Below are 12,131 nucleotides of genomic sequence, written 5' to 3'. Positions count from 1 at the left end.
AAAAATAAGTCAATGTTAGGAAAATCACAACCCCCATTTTCCACAGAACACATAACCATTCCTCTTCTTAGTTTCTCCATTTTGGATCCCCAAAAAAACACAAACAGTTTCCTTGTCACTCTCTTTGTCCAAAGCACAGCAGGTGGGAAAATCAAAGCAGTGTACAGCAGAAGCGGGAGAATCACAGACTTGATTACCAGCACTTTCCCTCTCAGCGACAGGTTCCTTAGTTTCCAAAAGTTCAACTTCTGATCCATTTTGTCTTCTAGAATCTTCAGGCTGCTTTTCCCTTTCAGTTCCTTCTCAAAGATGACACCAAGAACCTCAATTTCCTCCCTACTCTCCACTCCTGCCACGTTAACCTCAACCTGCCTCCCAAAGTTACAAAGCTGGCACTTTCCCCAATTCACCGCCATACCAGCCACACAACAAAAAATCCTTACGTGCAAATTCACTCTATTGAGATCCGCCTGTGAACCACAAGTAAAAACAATATCATCCATATAACTTAAAGACTTGACTGGACCCCCGGATCCCCCAGGAATAAAAACACCAGCCACACACTTGTCAACTTGCACACTTTTTAAAAGGGCCTCCACCACACAGATAAAAAGAATTGGTGACAGGGGACAACCCTGCCTAACTCCCGATAAAATATTAAAACTGGAACTCACATGCCCATTAACTAAAATCTGGCTACTGACCCCACAATAAAAACTCTTAATGACCATCAATAATTTATCCGGAACACCAAGGTGACTTAAAGCAGAGAACAAAAATCTATGTGATATTTTATCAAAGGCTTTCTCCAGGTCCACCGACTGTAACAAAAGAGCATTCTTATTCAAATTAGCCTGATAAATTCAGTCTCTTAGAAGCAGCAAATTATCTGAAATTTTCCTACCAGACACTGCACATGCCTGATACTCCCCCACCATATCACCTATCACATCTGCCAGTCTACCAGCCACAATTTTAGAAATAATTTTGTAATCACTGTTTAACAATGTTATGGGCCTCCAATTTTTAATATCCCTCATGTCCCCTTTCTTATGAATCAGCGTAACAATCCCCCTACGCATAGAAACCGATAAAATCCCATGAGTAAAACCATATTGCACCACCCGTGAAAACTCCACACCTATAATATCCCAAAATCTAACATAAAATTCAGCAGGAAGACCATCACAGCCTGGCGTCTTGCCTTTCGCCAAGCCATCCACTGCCCGTCTAATTTCATCTTTCCCAACCTCCTCACTTAAAAACCCAATTTTCTCCTCAGGAATATTATTAGTTAATACTTTGCAATAATCATTAATTTCCGCATCACTGGCTCTACTATCGTTAGAGAAGAGTGTTTCATAAAAGGAAAGAATACTGCCAATCATCTCATCCCCAGATACCTCCCCTGCAGGAGAAAAAACAGACTTAAAAACCCCTTTAGGTTTAAAACATTTTTTAAAAAAGTATCTCGAACATTGCTCATTTTCCTCCATGTGCTTTATTTTTGCCTTAAACATAATAGTCTTCCCTTTTTCAATAAGTATCTTCTTCAGTTCGTCCTTCAAATCTGCAATCTCTTTATCCACCTCCATCCCCGCTCTCTTAAACTTATGGAGTACTTCCAATTTTGAAATAACAGCAGCATCATGATCCCTTTTGGCTTTCGCTCTCCTAAAACACACCCCTTTAAAATAACATGCAAATTTCTCCTTAGCCCAGTCCCACCACTCTAGCAAATCTTTAAAAAGGTGCTGTTCAGACACACAAGACAAAAACACTTTATTAAAACCAACCTTAACACTCTCCTCTTCCAGCAGGCTTACGTTCAGCTTCCAGAGTCCCTTTCCAAAAGCCAGGGACTCAGCTATACACAGATCTACCACTATCATCTTGTGGTCAGAAAAAGTCGTCATCACGTGGTTGCACTTGGCCACCTTAATCCCTTCAGACATAAAAACATAGTGAATTCGGGAAACACTACGTCCACTATCTGATATGTATGTGAACTTATCACTTGGCCCAACCATCAGACCAGCATCCGTGTAGCGTAAATCCTGCACAATCTGATTTAAAATATTAGACGTAACATCAGTCCTACCTTCCGTAGAGCTCTTACGATCTTTTGCGGATCTGACACAATTAAAATCTCCAGCCACTATAGTGAAGTCTCTGCCTGGTAAAAACAACTTTAGAGACTCCAAAAACCCAACTCTTGCTTGTTTATCAGCAGGGGCATAAACATTAAAAACCCGTACCCGCTGACCTAAAAAATCCACTAATAAAAACAAACATCTCCCAGGTATGATTACTTTAAACTCTGAAACCTTTAGACTGGAATTACACAGTAAAATGCCCACCCCTTCATTCCTGTTTTCTGAGCATGGGGACCAAAAAGATTGCCCCTTATTCCACTCACTCTCATGCGGGGCAGATTTAATTACACATTCCTGCAGACAGACAATATCTGCATTCACACTCTCAATGTACTCCAGTATCCCTGCTCTCCTACAAGCAGAACCAATCCCTCGTACATTCAGAGAAGCAACACACAACGCCATCATAACAACAGGAAAAAATCTCCACCATACCCGATCCATCATGAACCAGGAGAAAACCCACTCCTGCCACCCACTTTTCTACGTATATCAGGCGACTCAGAACTCGAGTCCCTGTTAGAATAACCTGGTCTTAGGGAGACTGGATCTTCCTGCCCCCCAGACCAACACCCCTCCACCTTACTTCTTTTAATCACGGAGGCATAACTCTCCTCCTTGCCATCATCTTCCTCCTCATTTTCACTCCAATCACTGTTAACCCTATCACGCTGCTGAGGGGTTATAGTTCCATCCGAATCAGAATCCTCCTCCTCCAAAACCTCCATTTCCTCACCCCCATCTCTTCCCAAAACAGGATTCACTGACTCCGCCATATTAGACAAATCCATCCCATCACCCGGGCCATGCACATCAGCTACTTTGTTTATTACTTCCAGCCCCTCCCTCAAACCAACTTTCTTCTGGCTCCGCCCCTTTTCCTCCATCTTGGGCACCGCATGGTCTCTTCCCCTACCACCATCTTGTTTTTGGCTTTCCCCCTCTGAGTCTGAGCCTTCGCCCTCCTCCCCACTTTCCTGCCGAGTCTTCTTCTGCCTCTCTTCAGCGTCCACCTGTGACCTAGGAATCTGAGCCCACAATCTACATTTCCTTGCAAGGTGATCTGCATGTCCACACAAATCACACACCTTATTCATTGGGCAACCACTTGCAACATGCCCAGATTTCCCACAACCTCTACAAACATCACCTTGCACTGGACAATCCTTCTGAACATGTCCAAACTCATGACACTTCCTACAATATTCCATCTGTCCATTATAAAAACAAAATCCCCTTTCTCCTCCGATAGAAAACTGTGCAGGAATGCTCTTGGCACCCCCAATAGCTCTATCATCCGGTCTCAGTTTTACAACATATCTCCTCTTGCCATTTAGATAATTGTATTTGTTCTTCATTCTTCCCAAAAATTTAACCTCACTACAATACCGAGCTAAAAAATTGGAAACAGTCTCATCCGGAACTTTAGGGTTATACATGTGCACAACCACATACTTATATGTCTGCTGGAACAGAGGTTCCAGTGCAATAAACTCTAGGCATTTCAATTCCTTTTCTTCCTTCATTCGTACCAACTCCATGTAGACTCTCTGGCAAATACTCAAAGAAACAAAAGTGATATCATAAATTCCTTGTTTCTGAAAATCCTGCAGTGCCAATACATCCGTTACCTTCAAGCCATTAATGTTCTTCAAGACATCAACGCAAACTTGGTCCAAACCGATTTCTCCTTCATGACCTGCAGCCACCTTCAGACGGACCGAGTCCTCTAATCCACGTGTTTTCTCCACCATTTTTACAGCAGATAAACACAATCGCCGCTCAATCGCACACTAGGGCCCCACAAGGGGGAACCCCAGTCACAACTGCCCTCCAAACAACACCAGCAGCAGAAAACCACCACTGATCTTGCCAAAAGGCCGAGAAGCGATAACCAGAATTGGTTTCAAACTACGGAGCCACCCAAGGATCCTGAAAAGTCCATTTGTGGAGATGAGCTCCTGGACTCCCGTTAAGAAGACATGTTGTCAACCTCTAGATCCCTTACATGCCTGCACTTTTCGGCTTGCTGCTGCTGCAATCCACGCGTTTTAGATCTGCATAACTCCACCTCTTTAAACACAGCACCTTCACCCCCTGCTGTTCCCACCCGCCTCAACACCGTTGGAAGGGAGGAGAACCAATTAAGGCGGGGGGTGGGGTGGAACGAGCAGCTGTCTACCCTTAGCAGGAGGGCTCCTGATTACATACCTCTCCTGCTGCTGCTGCTGCTGGCTGTCCAGCAGCAGACTGAAGGTGGCTGCTGCTGTGCACAGGTATATAAAGGCTCAGAGCCTATTATGACACGCGCAGCCAGCGTTCCATTGCCACATTCCATCTACTGCAGGCAGGATACCTGGCTGGCTGAATGTCGCTGAGAAGCTCACAGAGACCGCCATAAGCAACAGTTTAACAGAATGCCACAGACTAATCAACCAAACTTTTTGGGTTGGGTTCTCTTTTATAGTCTGCAGGCATTAAATGAAAGAAGTCAGTGTTCCAGCAGAAGGAGACAACGTTTCAGAAAAGGCATTGTAGCAAACCAAAAAAGAAATTTTAAGCGCAGCAGAGTAACCAGCGCACATACCTGTTAGCTCAGGTGAGTTTAAAAGGCTGCTGTTGATAACAAGGGCATTTGCTAAATAGATGGTGTGTGTGCAACAATATACTGAAAGGTCAATTATATTGTGCAGCTTATCTCACCACCTGTAGTTATTTAGGTGAAAGCTCCAAAATGCTTGCCTAATATGTCTGTTTATCCAAAAGGAAGTAAAAAGGGAGAGCTAGAAAGATAGCATTGCATCACATTACATGGCAATGCAATGCACAGTTGCTGAAGTTGAACCAAAATGAGCTTGTAATCTGGCTTCTGCAACTTTGAACATGAAAAATCCAATGAGGAGAAGAAAAGCAAAGCCAAAGAGTCCATCCCCAAATCCGACAAACAAGCAAAATGAACAAAAAACATTGAATTCAATTCTTTCTGATTTTAGAAACTGCATTAAAGAAGGGGTGCACCGGTCCTGGAGATACTGCAATACCAGGTCAATGCGTGGAGTGGACAGAGCAAGCTCTTTTTCCATCTCCCTGTTCTAAAAATCCATTTAATATATGGTCCCCAGATAGGGGACGTATCAGATATTAAACTGATAAGAACAGATACTACACTTGATCTTAGCCAAAAGGCCGAGAAGCGATAACCAGAATTGGTTTCAAACTACGGAGCCACCCAAGGATCCTGAAAAGTCCATTTGTGGAGATGAGCTCCTGGACTCCCGTTAAGAAGACATGTTGTCAACCTCTAGATCCCTTACATGCCTGCACTTTTCGGCTTGCTGCTGCTGCAATCCACGCGTTTTAGATCTGCATAACTCCACCTCTTTAAACACAGCACCTTCACCCCCTGCTGTTCCCACCCGCCTCAACACCGTTGGAAGGGAGGAGAACCAATTAAGGCGGGGGGTGGGGTGGAACGAGCAGCTGTCTACCCTTAGCAGGAGGGCTCCTGATTACATACCTCTCCTGCTGCTGCTGCTGCTGGCTGTCCAGCAGCAGACTGAAGGTGGCTGCTGCTGTGCACAGGTATATAAAGGCTCAGAGCCTATTATGACACGCGCAGCCAGCGTTCCATTGCCACATTCCATCTACTGCAGGCAGGATACCTGGCTGGCTGAATGTCGCTGAGAAGCTCACAGAGACCGCCATAAGCAACAGTTTAACAGAATGCCACAGACTAATCAACCAAACTTTTTGGGTTGGGTTCTCTTTTATAGTCTGCAGGCATTAAATGAAAGAAGTCAGTGTTCCAGCAGAAGGAGACAACGTTTCAGAAAAGGCATTGTAGCAAACCAAAAAAGAAATTTTAAGCGCAGCAGAGTAACCAGCGCACATACCTGTTAGCTCAGGTGAGTTTAAAAGGCTGCTGTTGATAACAAGGGCATTTGCTAAATAGATGGTGTGTGTGCAACAATATACTGAAAGGTCAATTATATTGTGCAGCTTATCTCACCACCTGTAGTTATTTAGGTGAAAGCTCCAAAATGCTTGCCTAATATGTCTGTTTATCCAAAAGGAAGTAAAAAGGGAGAGCTAGAAAGATAGCATTGCATCACATTACATGGCAATGCAATGCACAGTTGCTGAAGTTGAACCAAAATGAGCTTGTAATCTGGCTTCTGCAACTTTGAACATGAAAAATCCAATGAGGAGAAGAAAAGCAAAGCCAAAGAGTCCATCCCCAAATCCGACAAACAAGCAAAATGAACAAAAAACATTGAATTCAATTCTTTCTGATTTTAGAAACTGCATTAAAGAAGGGGTGCACCGGTCCTGGAGATACTGCAATACCAGGTCAATGCGTGGAGTGGACAGAGCAAGCTCTTTTTCCATCTCCCTGTTCTAAAAATCCATTTAATATATGGTCCCCAGATAGGGGACGTATCAGATATTAAACTGATAAGAACAGATACTACACTTGATCTTAGCCAAAAGGCCGAGAAGCGATAACCAGAATTAGTTTCAAACTACGGAGCCACCCAAGGATCCTGAAAAGTCCATTTGTGGAGATGAGCTCCTGGGCTCCCGTTAAGAAGACATGTTGTCAACCTCTAGATCCCTTACATGCCTGCACTTTTCGGCTTGCTGCTGCTGCAATCCACGCGTTTTAGATCTGCATAACTCCACCTCTTTAAACACAGCACCTTCACCCCCTGCTGTTCCCACCCGCCTCAACACCGTTGGAAGGGAGGAGAACCAATTAAGGCGGGGGGTGGGGTGGAACGAGCAGCTGTCTACCCTTAGCAGGAGGGCTCCTGATTACATACCTCTCCTGCTGCTGCTGCTGCTGGCTGTCCAGCAGCAGACTGAAGGTGGCTGCTGCTGTGCACAGGTATATAAAGGCTCAGAGCCTATTATGACACGCGCAGCCAGCGTTCCATTGCCACATTCCATCTACTGCAGGCAGGATACCTGGCTGGCTGAATGTCGCTGAGAAGCTCACAGAGACCGCCATAAGCAACAGTTTAACAGAATGCCACAGACTAATCAACCAAACTTTTTGGGTTGGGTTCTCTTTTATAGTCTGCAGGCATTAAATGAAAGAAGTCAGTGTTCCAGCAGAAGGAGACAACGTTTCAGAAAAAGCATTGTAGCAAACCAAAAAAGAAATTTTAAGCGCAGCAGAGTAACCAGCGCACATACCTGTTAGCTCAGGTGAGTTTAAAAGGCTGCTGTTGATAACAAGGGCATTTGCTAAATAGATGGTGTGTGTGCAACAATATACTGAAAGGTCAATTATATTGTGCAGCTTATCTCACCACCTGTAGTTATTTAGGTGAAAGCTCCAAAATGCTTGCCTAATATGTCTGTTTATCCAAAAGGAAGTAAAAAGGGAGAGCTAGAAAGATAGCATTGCATCACATTACATGGCAATGCAATGCACAGTTGCTGAAGTTGAACCAAAATGAGCTTGCAATCTGGCTTCTGCAACTTTGAACATGAAAAATCCAATGAGGAGAAGAAAAGCAAAGCCAAAGAGTCCATCCCCAAATCCGACAAACAAGCAAAATGAACAAAAAACATTGAATTCAATTCTTTCTGATTTTTGAAACTGCATTAAAGAAGGGGTGCACCGGTCCTGGAGATACTGCAATACCAGGTCAATGCGTGGAGTGGACAGAGCAAGCTCTTTTTCCATCTCCCTGTTCTAAAAATCCATTTAATATATGGTCCCCAGATAGGGGACGTATCAGATATTAAACTGATAAGAACAGATACTACACTTGATCTTAGCCAAAAGGCCGAGAAGCGATAACCAGAATTGGTTTCAAACTACGGAGCCACCCAAGGATCCTGAAAAGTCCATTTGTGGAGATGAGCTCCTGGACTCCCGTTAAGAAGACATGTTGTCAACCTCTAGATCCCTTACATGCCTGCACTTTTCGGCTTGCTGCTGCTGCAATCCACGCGTTTTAGATCTGCATAACTCCACCTCTTTAAACACAGCACCTTCACCCCCTGCTGTTCCCACCCGCCTCAACACCGTTGGAAGGGAGGAGAACCAATTAAGGCAGGGGGTGGGGTGGAACGAGCAGCTGTCTACCCTTAGCAGGAGGGCTCCTGATTACATACCTCTCCTGCTGCTGCTGCTGCTGGCTGTCCAGCAGCAGACTGAAGGTGGCTGCTGCTGTGCACAGGTATATAAAGGCTCAGAGCCTATTATGACACGCGCAGCCAGCGTTCCATTGCCACATTCCATCTACTGCAGGCAGGATACCTGGCTGGCTGAATGTCGCTGAGAAGCTCACAGAGACCGCCATAAGCAACAGTTTAACAGAATGCCACAGACTAATCAACCAAACTTTTTGGGTTGGGTTCTCTTTTATAGTCTGCAGGCATTAAATGAAAGAAGTCAGTGTTCCAGCAGAAGGAGACAACGTTTCAGAAAAGGCATTGTAGCAAACCAAAAAAGAAATTTTAAGCGCAGCAGAGTAACCAGCGCACATACCTGTTAGCTCAGGTGAGTTTAAAAGGCTGCTGTTGATAACAAGGGCATTTGCTAAATAGATGGTGTGTGTGCAACAATATACTGAAAGGTCAATTATATTGTGCAGCTTATCTCACCACCTGTAGTTATTTAGGTGAAAGCTCCAAAATGCTTGCCTAATATGTCTGTTTATCCAAAAGGAAGTAAAAAGGGAGAGCTAGAAAGATAGCATTGCATCACATTACATGGCAATGCTATGCACAGTTGCTGAAGTTGAACCAAAATGAGCTTGTAATCTGGCTTCTGCAACTTTGAACATGAAAAATCCAATGAGGAGAAGAAAAGCAAAGCCAAAGAGTCCATCCCCAAATCCGACAAACAAGCAAAATGAACAAAAAACATTGAATTCAATTCTTTCTGATTTTAGAAACTGCATTAAAGAAGGGGTGCACCGGTCCTGGAGATACTGCAATACCAGGTCAATGCGTGGAGTGGACAGAGCAAGCTCTTTTTCCATCTCCCTGTTCTAAAAATCCATTTAATATATGGTCCCCAGATAGGGGACGTATCAGATATTAAACTGATAAGAACAGATACTACACTTGATCTTAGCCAAAAGGCCGAGAAGCGATAACCAGAATTGGTTTCAAACTACGGAGCCACCCAAGGATCCTGAAAAGTCCATTTGTGGAGATGAGCTCCTGGACTCCCGTTAAGAAGACATGTTGTCAACCTCTAGATCCCTTACATGCCTGCACTTTTCGGCTTGCTGCTGCTGCAATCCACGCGTTTTAGATCTGCATAACTCCACCTCTTTAAACACAGCACCTTCACCCCCTGCTGTTCCCACCCGCCTCAACACCGTTGGAAGGGAGGAGAACCAATTAAGGCGGGGGGTGGGGTGGAACGAGCAGCTGTCTACCCTTAGCAGGAGGGCTCCTGATTACATACCTCTCCTGCTGCTGCTGCTGCTGGCTGTCCAGCAGCAGACTGAAGGTGGCTGCTGCTGTGCACAGGTATATAAAGGCTCAGAGCCTATTATGACACGCGCAGCCAGCGTTCCATTGCCACATTCCATCTACTGCAGGCAGGATACCTGGCTGGCTGAATGTCGCTGAGAAGCTCACAGAGACCGCCATAAGCAACAGTTTAACAGAATGCCACAGACTAATCAACCAAACTTTTTGGGTTGGGTTCTCTTTTATAGTCTGCAGGCATTAAATGAAAGAAGTCAGTGTTCCAGCAGAAGGAGACAACGTTTCAGAAAAGGCATTGTAGCAAACCAAAAAAGAAATTTTAAGCGCAGCAGAGTAACCAGCGCACATACCTGTTAGCTCAGGTGAGTTTAAAAGGCTGCTGTTGATAACAAGGGCATTTGCTAAATAGATGGTGTGTGTGCAACAATATACTGAAAGGTCAATTATATTGTGCAGCTTATCTCACCACCTGTAGTTATTTAGGTGAAAGCTCCAAAATGCTTGCCTAATATGTCTGTTTATCCAAAAGGAAGTAAAAAGGGAGAGCTAGAAAGATAGCATTGCATCACATTACATGGCAATGCAATGCACAGTTGCTGAAGTTGAACCAAAATGAGCTTGTAATCTGGCTTCTGCAACTTTGAACATGAAAAATCCAATGAGGAGAAGAAAAGCAAAGCCAAAGAGTCCATCCCCAAATCCGACAAACAAGCAAAATGAACAAAAAACATTGAATTCAATTCTTTCTGATTTTAGAAACTGCATTAAAGAAGGGGTGCACCGGTCCTGGAGATACTGCAATACCAGGTCAATGCGTGGAGTGGACAGAGCAAGCTCTTTTTCCATCTCCCTGTTCTAAAAATCCATTTAATATATGGTCCCCAGATAGGGGACGTATCAGATATTAAACTGATAAGAACAGATACTACACTTGATCTTAGCCAAAAGGCCGAGAAGCGATAACCAGAATTGGTTTCAAACTACGGAGCCACCCAAGGATCCTGAAAAGTCCATTTGTGGAGATGAGCTCCTGGACTCCCGTTAAGAAGACATGTTGTCAACCTCTAGATCCCTTACATGCCTGCACTTTTCGGCTTGCTGCTGCTGCAATCCACGCGTTTTAGATCTGCATAACTCCACCTCTTTAAACACAGCACCTTCACCCCCTGCTGTTCCCACCCGCCTCAACACCGTTGGAAGGGAGGAGAACCAATTAAGGCGGGGGGTGGGGTGGAACGAGCAGCTGTCTACCCTTAGCAGGAGGGCTCCTGATTACATACCTCTCCTGCTGCTGCTGCTGCTGGCTGTCCAGCAGCAGACTGAAGGTGGCTGCTGCTGTGCACAGGTATATAAAGGCTCAGAGCCTATTATGACACGCGCAGCCAGCGTTCCATTGCCACATTCCATCTACTGCAGGCAGGATACCTGGCTGGCTGAATGTCGCTGAGAAGCTCACAGAGACCGCCATAAGCAACAGTTTAACAGAATGCCACAGACTAATCAACCAAACTTTTTGGGTTGGGTTCTCTTTTATAGTCTGCAGGCATTAAATGAAAGAAGTCAGTGTTCCAGCAGAAGGAGACAACGTTTCAGAAAAGGCATTGTAGCAAACCAAAAAAGAAATTTTAAGCGCAGCAGAGTAACCAGCGCACATACCTGTTAGCTCAGGTGAGTTTAAAAGGCTGCTGTTGATAACAAGGGCATTTGCTAAATAGATGGTGTGTGTGCAACAATATACTGAAAAGTCAATTATATTGTGCAGCTTATCTCACCACCTGTAGTTATTTAGGTGAAAGCTCCAAAATGCTTGCCTAATATGTCTGTTTATCCAAAAGGAAGTAAAAAGGGAGAGCTAGAAAGATAGCATTGCATCACATTACATGGCAATGCAATGCACAGTTGCTGAAGTTGAACCAAAATGAGCTTGTAATCTGGCTTCTGCAACTTTGAACATGAAAAATCCGATGAGGAGAAGAAAAGCAAAGCCAAAGAGTCCATCCCCAAATCCGACAAACAAGCAAAATGAACAAAAAACATTGAATTCAATTCTTTCTGATTTTAGAAACTGCATTAAAGAAGGGGTGCACCGGTCCTGGAGATACTGCAATACCAGGTCAATGCGTGGAGTGGACAGAGCAAGCTCTTTTTCCATCTCCCTGTTCTAAAAATCCATTTAATATATGGTCCCCAGATAGGGGACGTATCAGATATTAAACTGATAAGAACAGATACTACACTTGATCTTAGCCAAAAGGCCGAGAAGCGATAACCAGAATTGGTTTCAAACTACGGAGCCACCCAAGGATCCTGAAAAGTCCATTTGTGGAGATGAGCTCCTGGACTCCCGTTAAGAAGACATGTTGTCAACCTCTAGATCCCTTACATGCCTGCACTTTTCGGCTTGCTGCTGCTGCAATCCACGCGTTTTAGATCTGCATAACTCCACCTCTTTAAACACAGCACCTTCACCCCCTGCTGTTCCCACCCGCCTCAACACCGTTGGAAGGGAGGAGA

General features: G+C 44.4%; 6 non-coding genes across 6 annotated transcripts; all 6 read right to left on the bottom strand.

Annotated features, from left to right (window-relative positions):
• Positions 1-5,163: 5,163 nt before the first annotated feature.
• Positions 5,164-5,354, bottom strand: LOC141235504 (U2 spliceosomal RNA). Its single transcript, XR_012301277.1, has one exon. It is a non-coding gene; the product is annotated as a U2 spliceosomal RNA (small nuclear RNA).
• A 1,115-nt stretch (positions 5,355-6,469) lies between these two features.
• LOC141235503 (U2 spliceosomal RNA) lies at positions 6,470-6,660 on the bottom strand. Its single transcript, XR_012301276.1, has one exon. It is a non-coding gene; the product is annotated as a U2 spliceosomal RNA (small nuclear RNA).
• A 1,115-nt stretch (positions 6,661-7,775) lies between these two features.
• Positions 7,776-7,966, bottom strand: LOC141235502 (U2 spliceosomal RNA). The gene has a single exon (XR_012301275.1). It is a non-coding gene; the product is annotated as a U2 spliceosomal RNA (small nuclear RNA).
• Positions 7,967-9,081: 1,115 nt separating this feature from the next.
• Positions 9,082-9,272, bottom strand: LOC141235501 (U2 spliceosomal RNA). The gene has a single exon (XR_012301274.1). It is a non-coding gene; the product is annotated as a U2 spliceosomal RNA (small nuclear RNA).
• A 1,115-nt stretch (positions 9,273-10,387) lies between these two features.
• Positions 10,388-10,578, bottom strand: LOC141235500 (U2 spliceosomal RNA). The gene has a single exon (XR_012301273.1). It is a non-coding gene; the product is annotated as a U2 spliceosomal RNA (small nuclear RNA).
• Positions 10,579-11,693: 1,115 nt separating this feature from the next.
• Positions 11,694-11,884, bottom strand: LOC141235499 (U2 spliceosomal RNA). Its single transcript, XR_012301272.1, has one exon. It is a non-coding gene; the product is annotated as a U2 spliceosomal RNA (small nuclear RNA).
• Positions 11,885-12,131: the final 247 nt, after the last annotated feature.

This window comes from Phyllobates terribilis, unplaced genomic scaffold (assembly GCF_046119375.1).
Source record: "Phyllobates terribilis strain yellow unplaced genomic scaffold, ASM4611937v1 Scaffold_682__1_contigs__length_827410, whole genome shotgun sequence".
Classification (NCBI taxonomy): domain Eukaryota; kingdom Metazoa; phylum Chordata; class Amphibia; order Anura; family Dendrobatidae; genus Phyllobates; species Phyllobates terribilis.
The sequence above is the reverse complement of the archived record's forward strand: the minus strand, read 5'-3'. Positions and strand labels throughout refer to the sequence as shown.